This window comes from Arachis ipaensis, chromosome B9, assembly GCF_059453495.1.
Source record: "Arachis ipaensis isolate K30076 ecotype BB chromosome B9, ASM5945349v1, whole genome shotgun sequence".
Classification (NCBI taxonomy): domain Eukaryota; kingdom Viridiplantae; phylum Streptophyta; class Magnoliopsida; order Fabales; family Fabaceae; genus Arachis; species Arachis ipaensis.
In genome coordinates this window covers 113,941,007-113,950,888 of record NC_142444.1, presented here as the reverse complement: position 1 = coordinate 113,950,888, position 9,882 = coordinate 113,941,007, and the positions used below count along the sequence as shown (strand labels likewise).

Genomic DNA, 9,882 nt, shown 5'->3' with positions numbered 1-9,882 from the left:
CACTGGCATGCCATGGCTTCTATTGTTTTCTCACTTACATGTTGTAGCTACCATGTAATTGAGACCCTTATTATTTGGCATTAACCCACCCATACTGCATTTATTTTCCTAGCTTTATTTCTGGGTTACTCTTCTTCCCTTTTTCTTTCAGGATGGCCACCCGGAAGAGAACCGGAAGACGTTTACATGGGGAGACAGGCAAGTCAATCTGCACAATCTATAGAGAAAAGCATCAGTTAAAGCCACCCGTCCACTTGCACATCTTAGCATGCACCGAGGACGGTGCAATCTTTAAGTGTGGGGAGGTCGATACCAATCTCCATGGGTTAGTACCATTCTGTTTCAACACCAATGTTTAAATTTTCTTTGTTAAATTAGTTATTGCATTTGCATATTTGTTTGATTTTATGCATTTAGTTACTACTTGGTTAAAGTAATAAAATTCTTTTAAGACCCTATCTTTAAAAAAATTCACTAATTTAAATTGAAATTTTTTTTATGTTAATACTTGTTTGAAGTTGTATTTGAAACTTGGTTTTTGAGCCAAAGAACACACAACCTATGAGATTTTGAGCTTATTTACATGGTTACATTATTTAACCATAAATTTTTATTCTTGTGTATTTTGTTCACTATGATTGTAATCTATATTTTGTTCCAATCTATATGTCCATTATTTAGTTTATTTACATGCTTGCATATGATTGAGGCCATTGTTTGATTTTAGCTCACTTATCTCAAATAAGCCTACCCTTTAAATCACACTTGTCAGCCACTTTGAGCCTTTTAATCCCCATTTGTTCTGTATTTTACCACATCACTAGCCTTAAGTAGAAAAACAATTAAATATCCCAATTGAATCTTTGGTGAGCTTAAGATAGGGATTGTGCATCAACTAAGTATGGGGAAATTATGGGAACTTGGGTTAATAAGAGAATGTATCATGTTTCTAATTTATTTGAATATTGGGAATTTAGGAACCTACTCATGAAAAACCAAAATAGAAAAATAATGGAGAATCCATGTGCATTGATAAGTTATGTTTGCTTTTATGATTCAAAAAAAAAGTGAAAAAGAGAAAAAGAAAAAAAATATATATATACATATAATATAAATAAATAAATAAGGGGACAAAATTACCCCAATGTTAAGTTAATGAAAAATCAATGCACATGTGATAAATTAAAAAGAAAAAGTTGATACATGAGTATGTGATGTAAAAGTGGGAATTTTGGGTAGCTAGGCATGAATTAGAATTATATAGAGTATATGTATGTTAGGTGAAAGTTTAGGTTAATTAAAGATTCAATTTATAGCTCACTTAACCATATATATATATATATATATATCCTTACCTTTACCTTAGCCCCATTACAATCCTAAAAAGACCTTATGATGTTTGTATTTGTATGCTAAATATTTGTTGATTGGTTAGATGAAGAACAAAGTTTAGAAAGCATGATTAGAGAAGAGTAGAGTGATTAACCCTAGACACTTGAGAGATTAGAGTGATATACACTTCCAGTGAGGGTTCAATGCTTGATTCTATGTTCCCTACTTTCATGAGCTATCTTCCTACAAGTTTACTTGTCTTTTATTGTATGATTTGAATTAGTGAAATCTGATTTATGTTTGTCTTGAAGAGCTTATTTACTTTTAACCAAGTAGGAAGAAATATTTTTCATGTAGTTGCATTCATAGGTTGCATTTTATAGATTCTACCATTCCTCTTCATTCTTTATAGCTTCTCTTGAGCTTAGCATGAGGACATGCTAATGTTTAAGTGTGGGGAGGTTGATAAACCACTATTTCATGGTTTATCTTGTGCTTAATTGAGTGGATTTTATCAACTCTTTACCCACTTATTCATAATATTTGCATGGTTTTATATTTCCTTCCCAATTTTATTCTATAATTGGAAACTTGCTTCCCGAGCCTTTTAATTACCAAAAATTAATTTCCCCTTATCACCATTAGATGCCTTGATATGTGTGTTAAGTGATTTCAGAGATTACAGGGCAGGAATGGCTCAGAGGATGGAAAGGAAGCATGCAAAAGTGGAAGGAATACAAGAAGTTGGAGAAATTGCTAAGCTGTCCAGCCTGACCTCTTCGCACTCAAATGGCTATAACTTTAGCTATAGAGGTCCAAACGATGCGGTTCTAGTTGCGTTGGAAAGCTAACATCTGGGGCTTCGATTTGATATGTAATATGCCATAGTTGCTCTGACGATAGGCGATGCGATCGCGTACTCCATGCGGACGCGTCGCAGTGACGAAAAACCAGCGTGGCAGATTTCTCCTCCAGCGATTTCTGGGCTGTTTCCGACCCAGTTTGCGGCCCAGAAAACATAGATTAGAGGCCATAAAGTGGGGGAATGTATTCATTCATAATTAGGCTCTCATAATTCACAATTTTAGTTTTAGATATAGTTTTTAGAGAGAGAGATTCTCCCATCTCTCTTAGGATTTAGGATTAGGATTAGGATTTCTTCGTTTCTTCATTCCAGGTTTAATATTTACTTTTATTTATGTTTCTATTCTAATTTTACTTTAATGCTTTTATTCGTATCTACAAATGTTGCTAAATTGGCTTATGAACTTTTTCCATGTTAAATTTGAATATTTTATTTAATATAATTTGAGGTATTTCAGACTTATGATTGCTTTCTTTAATTTATTAATGTTCTCCATTTATCCAAATTATTTTCATTCAAATATAATTTCTCCCCTTTTGGCTTTGGTTGATTAATTGGTGACTCTTGAGTTATCAAACTCATTGTTGATTGAAAATTGAAATTCTTCAAGAATTAATTCGAGTTCCAATAACTCTAACTTTTCCTATGGAAAGACTGGGACTTGAGGAATCGAAATTAATTCATCCACTTAACTTACCTTCATAGTTAGAGGTTAACAAAGTGGGAGAAAAATCCAACTCTCATCACAATCGATAAGAATAACTAGGACAGGACTTCCAGTTCTCATACTTTGCCAATAGTTTATTTTACAGTTATTATTATTTTATTTTACTTGTCATTCAACTAACCTTTTACCTTAATCCAAAACCCCAAAACATACCTTTGCATAACCAATAATAAGAACATACCTCCCTGCAATTTCTTGAGAAGACGACCCGAGGTTTGAATACTTCGGTTAACAATTTATTTAGGGGTTTGTTACTTGTGACAACCAAAACGTTTGTACGAAGAGATTTTTGAAGGTTTAGAAACTATACTTGCAACGAGGATTTATCCGCAATTTTCTAAACCACACAAAAGTTTCTCTCGTCAAAATGGCGCCGTTGCCGGGGAATTGCAAACGTGTGCCTTATTATTGGTTATTGTAAATATTTTTCTTTTTGATTTGTTTTTACTTTTGTTTTTATTTTTGCTTTTTCTTAAGTTAAGAGGCTATTGGTTTTTATTTTGTTATTAAAAAAAAATTTTCAAAAATTTGTTCTTAGTGTTCATCTTGATTTTCAAGTTGTTCTTCATTGTTTTCTTCGTTTTGATCTAAAAATTTGAAATTTGGTGTCATTTTATTGTTTTTCTCTTTCCTCATTAAATTCAAAAATATTTTTAATTAATTTTTCGAAAAAAAATTTTCAGATTTTTATTTTAAAATTTTTATCTTATCTTATCTTAATTTTAAATTTCAAAATTCAAATATTTTTCAAAAATCATATTTTTTTCAAAATCTTATCCTATCTTATTTCAAAAATCAAATTTCAATTTTCAATATTTAAATTTCAAATTTCAAAATTTAAATTTAAAAATCAAATTTCAATATTTAAATTTCAAATTTCAAATTTCAAATTCCAAAATTCAAATTTCAAAAATTTAAAATTAAAAATTTCAAAATTTAATTTTCAAATTCAAAATTTAAATAACCTTTTAATTTAAATTTGTTTTTATTTTTGTTTTTAATTTTTATTTGCTACTATGAACTCTCACCCCTTTGGCTATGAGTCTGGTTACAATTATGTTGCAGGAAGAAGAAATTACAATGAGAACAGGCATCAAAGTTGGAACAGTCAAAGATGGGAGGAGCCACAAGGATTTGATCAACCCTCATGGCAACAACCACCTCCAATGGACTATCAACAACCACCACCATATGCCTATAAACCCTCTCCTCAACATGACTTTGGACCACCATACTCACAAGTCCCTCACCACCAAACACCACCATATGACCCTAACCCACATCCACCATACCAACCACCCTATGAACCAAATGAACCATACATAGATCTACCCCAACCTCCATTGGATAATAATACGCTCATCTCTAACATCATTGGTCTCACCTCTACACTCCAAAATCTTATATCCCGCATGAACCAACCCTCTACCTCTAATATTCAACCCTCAAGCTCTAGTGCACTTCCTTTTCAACCACATAATGATTTTTTCATCCCATCACCACCCTCCATGGAAGAGCACCCACATCCATCAATCCAAGAGCAAGATGATCCCAATTATGCTATTGATATGGAACATGAAAGAAGGAATCATCTTCGCGAATCTATACTTCATAAAGAGCTAGAGGAGGCCCTACGGGTAAAGGTAGGAGAGACCCTTGAAGATGAAAGAGTAGTTGAAAAGAGTTGTCATGGAAAGAAAATCATCAAGGATGAGTACGATTTTATATTAAAATTACTGGACAAAGCAGTAATTATTGAAGAGGAAAAAGTGGTTGAAGATTTAGGAGATGCAGAACCTCCATGGGAAAGTCAAGTTATCAAGCCTCCTTCAAAGACGTTTGAAATTGATGTTGAGGAGGGTGTACAACTGACGTTAGGATTTTTGTCAGTAAAGAATTTCATAAAAACAGTCGCGTTGTAGATATAGTCTCTAAACCGACAGAAATCCCTTCGTACAAACGTTTTGGTTGTCACAAGTAACAAACCCTTTTAAAATTGATAACCGAGTATTTAAACCTCGGGACATCTTCTCAAGGAATTGCAGGGAAGTATGTTCTTATTATTGGTTATTGGTTTTGTAAATTGGGGGTTTTGGACCTTGGGCAATGAGCACAGATATATTTAAATGACAAATAAAATAACTGTTAAATAAACTTTTGGCAAGGTATGAGAAATTGGAAGTTCAGTCTAGTTATCCTTATCAATGATGATGAAAACTGAATCTTAATTCCACTTAGTTAACCTTTGCTATAACAAGGGAAGGTCAAGTGACTAATTAGTTAGATCTTTGAATCCTAGTTAATTCCTAAGAAAAGATTGGGATTATTGAAGATCAATTCAATTAGCAAGGATAACAATTATCAATTATGCTGTTGAGTTGGAAAACTCCTGAGTTACTGATTTCTTAACCAAGACCAAAAGGGAAAATATCTAAATTAAATTAAAAGCATTCATATAAATAAAGCAAAGCAAAATTAAGTCTGAAAATACCTCGAATTGTATTCACAAAAGAACTTAAATCTGACATACAAATTAAATTGGAGAAATAAATAAAAAGAACATTGAACCTGGGATTGAAAGTCACTCCTAAAACTAAGAGAAGTCCTAAATCCTAATCCTAAGAGAGAGGAGAGAACCTCTCTCTCTCTCTAAAAACTACATCTATTCCTAAAATTGTGAATGTGAATGCCTCTTGATGAATGGATGCATTCCCCTACTTTATAGCCTTTAATCTATGTTTTCTGGGCTGCAAACTGGGTCAGAAACAGCCCAGAATTTGCTGGTTGCGAATTCAAACACGCTGATTTGTGTCACTGCGACGCGGCCGCATGGGTCACGCAGTCGCGTCACCTAGCGTCAGAGCAACTATGGCATATTATATATAAAATCAAAGCCTCGGACGTTAGCTTTCCAACACAACTGGAACCGCGTCATTTCGACCTCTGTAGCTAAAGTTATAGCCGTTTGAGTGCGAAGAGGTCAGGCTGGACAGCTTAGCAATTTCTCCAACTTCTTGTATTCCTTCCACTTTTGCATGCTTCCTTTCCATCCTCTGAGCCATTCTGATGCCAGGGCATCTTGGCCAGTTTTACTGACCTTTTCTTTACTATTTTTAGGTAGTTTCATGCATTTCCTTAGAAAATAAGCTAGTTTTGGGTAGATATTCACTTACATCTTGATTCTAGCATACATTGTGCACTTTACATGATTTCATGAGGATTTTGCATGAATTTAATGACAAATTTGATGTTGCATTTCTCATGACTTGGACTAGAACTTTGATGCACTTTATTGCTTGATTTCAGGACAAAGGAAGCAAAGAAGAACCACATTAGTGGCTACGTTAGTTACACTAACGTTAGCACTAACGTGGAATGGGAGTAACTTGCAAAGTTAATGAGAAAAGTAATCGCCAATAACGCTCTCGAAGCCATCATTTCCCACGATAAGAGTCACGTTAACTAAGTTAACGTGAACTATAACGTTAAGAGGTAAAGGAGAAGCCAACGTTAGTGACATTCAACTTTGTCACTAACGTTGGCCAAGTCACAATAAGCCACGTTAACTCCCACGTTAACCTAGTTAACATGGAAGCTAACGTGAAGAAAGTAGGTGGTCGACAATGTTAGTGATACCAAACATTATCACTAACGTTGGGATTAACCCACACAAGCCCCAATAAGCCACGTTAACTCCCACGTTAACCTAGTTAACGTGGAAGCTAATGTGAAGAAGGAAGGTGATCGCCAACGTTAGTGACACCTAACATTGTCACTAACGTTGGAAGGAAGCCACACAAGCCACAATGAGCCACGTTAACTCCCACGTTAACTTAGTTAATGTGGAAGCTAACGTGAGGAGGAGAGATGATGAGCCAACGTTAGTGACATTCACCTTTGTCACTATCGTTGGAGATGGCTAGCACAGCCACGTTAGAGGCCACATTAACCTAGTTAACGTGGACTCTAATGTGGGAGCTAAGTGCACATTGGAACGTTAGTGACAAAGGTAAGTGTCACTAACGTTCTCGAAGGTTGGCAAGCCTACGTTAAAAGAGCCACGTTAACTAAGTTAACGTGGTCTCTAACGTAAGGAAGGGGGAGACTTCTCAACGTTACTGGGAAAGGTGAGTCCCAATAACGTGTGCGAAGGACATAGAGGCAATGTTAGTGGCAACGTTTGTGCCACTAACGTTGAAGTTAACGTGGCTCTTACTCTGGTGAGGAACGTTAGTGAAAAAGGTAATTGTCACTAACGTTCTCGAACCCATATTTTCACTGAACGTTAACACCACTAACGTCCTGAGCTAAAGTCTCTGCCCACTTCACACTTTCTCTCTGCAAGGAAAGCCAAGCCCAATGAAGAAGATAACTGCTTCAAACTCAAGATCCAAAGGCCCATACCCAAGACTTGAAGAGCCAACTAGAAGATCAGAAGAGTAGTATATATAGGAGTAGCTTTGAATTGAAAAAGGGAGTTGGAAATTATAGGAAGCCTCTTGGCATAGAACTACTCTCTGTATTTTACTTTCTCTGCACTTCTAGTTTCATCATGTATTCTCCATCTTTGTTTTCATTTTCCAGAGCTATGAACAACTAAACCCCTTTCATTGGGTTAGGGAGCTCTGTTGTAATTTGATGGATCAATACTAGTTTTCATTATTCTTGTTCTATCTTTCCTCTTGATTTTACTTGAAAGCTTTCGATCTTCATCCAATTGGATAGTTATCTTGGAAAAGAAGCTATTCAAACTTAGATCTCTTCTAAACATTGAAAGAGGAATGAAGAGATCATGCTAGAAATGCTTTCTCATGCTGGACCAAATTGGGTTTGGATGGATATGTGACTATAATCCTCTCAATACTTGATTTGGGAAATGCATGTGGTATAATCAGTGACCATACTTCATCTTTTCTCATGAGCAATTGACCAAGGAATTGGCTATTAATCAAGATTTGAGAGACTGAATTACAAGGAATTGTAATTCGATCACTTAAGATTTCCAAGGAGATCAATGAGTGCATTGATTGAGGAAGAGATGAAAATGAAATTGATCCGGAGAATGCAATATCTCCTGAGCCCAATGAACTCCCCATTTCTGATCTTACCCATTCTCTTTAATTTCTGTCATTTACTTTTATGAGCAATTACCCCATTTCCATTTAAGCTTCTGCAATTTAGTTTCCGTCATTTACATTCAGCTCTTTATTTCTAGCATTTACTTTTCTGTTATTTACTTTCCCGCCATTTAATTTTCTACAATTCTCAACCCGAATTCTGATTCGCTCATCTAGAACATTCCTCTAACTAAAGTTGCTTGATCAATCAATCCCTATGGGATTCGACCTCACTCAATTGTGAGTTTTTACTTGACGACAAATTCGGTACACTTGCCGAAGGAAATTTGTTATGAGACAAGTTTTTCGTTTATCAAGTTTATGGCGCCATTGCCGGGGATTGATTGTGCATCAACAATGATTAAATTGGAGGATCACTAGATTGAGCATTTTATTTTTGTTTGATTTAATTTTCTGTTTGAGTAATTTACTTTCAGTTTTAGTTAATTTCTTCCCTTCCCCCTACTTTTTCATTTTTAGTTATTTACCATTCATTTCACTAACCCATTAACTATTTGATATATTGCATCACTCACACTAACAGTCATTCTGACAGAAATACTTTCTGCATCTATTTTCCTTGCTTGTACTTGTTGGTTGTATGACAGGGAGAAGAAGCGGGGCTTCAACTTCTTTTGATTCTGAACCTAAGAGGACCTTCTTTAGATTAAGGAGGGAAGCAAGAGGAAAAAGAGTAGTTGGTGCTGAAGAAGAGGAGGAATACTTTGAACCAAACATGGAAGAAAACATGGAAAACCATCATGAAGAAGAGACTCACAACCATGGCGGAGGAGGTCGAGCAAATCATGCTGGGGAGGATAGAAGAGTTTTAGGCTCTTACATCAATCTAAACACAGGAAACTGTGGAAGTAGCATTCAAAAGCCAACCATCCACGCCAACAATTTCGAACTGAAGCCACAGCTCATCACCCTTGTTCAGAACAACTGTTCGTTCGAAGGGAGTGTCCAAGAGGACCCCAATCAACATCTAACCACCTTCCTGAGAATTGTGACACAGTGAAGTCTAATGGTGTTCATCCTGACGCCTATAGACTGCTCTTATTTCCATTCTCACTCAAGGATAAGGCAGCCAAGTGGCTAGAGTCTTTCCCGAAGGAGAGCTTGACAACTTGGGAAGATGTGGTGAACAAATTCTTAGCAAGATTCTACCGCCCTCAACGAATCAATAGGCTGAGAGCTAAGGTCCAAACCTTCAGGCAACAAGATGGTGAGACTCTGTATGAAGCATGGGACAGGTTTAAGGACCTAACAAGGAGGTGTCCACCTGACATGTTCAACGAATGGGTGCAGCTGCACATTTTCTATGAAGGGCTCTCTTATGAGTCAAAGAAGGCCGTAGACCATTCATCCGGAGGATCTTTGAACAAGAAGAAGACCATTGAGGAGGCCATAGATGTCATTGAAACTGTAGCAGAGAATGACTACTTCTATGCTTCTGAAAGAGGGAACACTAGAGGAGTGATGGAGCTAAACAATGTAGATGCTCTGCTGGCTCAGAACAAGCTCATTACCAAGCAGCTGGCTGACTTAACCAAGAAGATGGAGAGGAACCAAGTAGCAGTAATCTCCACTTCATCAACAACCGAAGAAGGAGTGAATGAAGAAGCAGAGGGAAGTCAGGAGCAAGTCAACTACATTGGGAATTCACCTAGGCAAAACCATGATCCATACTCCAAGACCTACAACCCTGGATGGAGGAATCACCCAAACTTTGGGTGGAAAAATTAACAAGACTAAAGCCTTGATCAAAGACGCCCAAATCCCAACAATGCAAGCCACCAACATTTTACATCTAGACCATATCAATACCCCCATAACAA

General features: G+C 36.2%; 1 non-coding gene across 1 annotated transcript; it reads right to left on the bottom strand.

Annotated features, from left to right (window-relative positions):
* Positions 1–9,229: 9,229 nt before the first annotated feature.
* LOC148545965 (small nucleolar RNA R71) lies at positions 9,230–9,333 on the bottom strand. The gene has a single exon (XR_015901758.1). It is a non-coding gene; the product is annotated as a small nucleolar RNA R71 (small nucleolar RNA).
* Between the last annotated feature and the right edge of the window lie 549 nt (positions 9,334–9,882).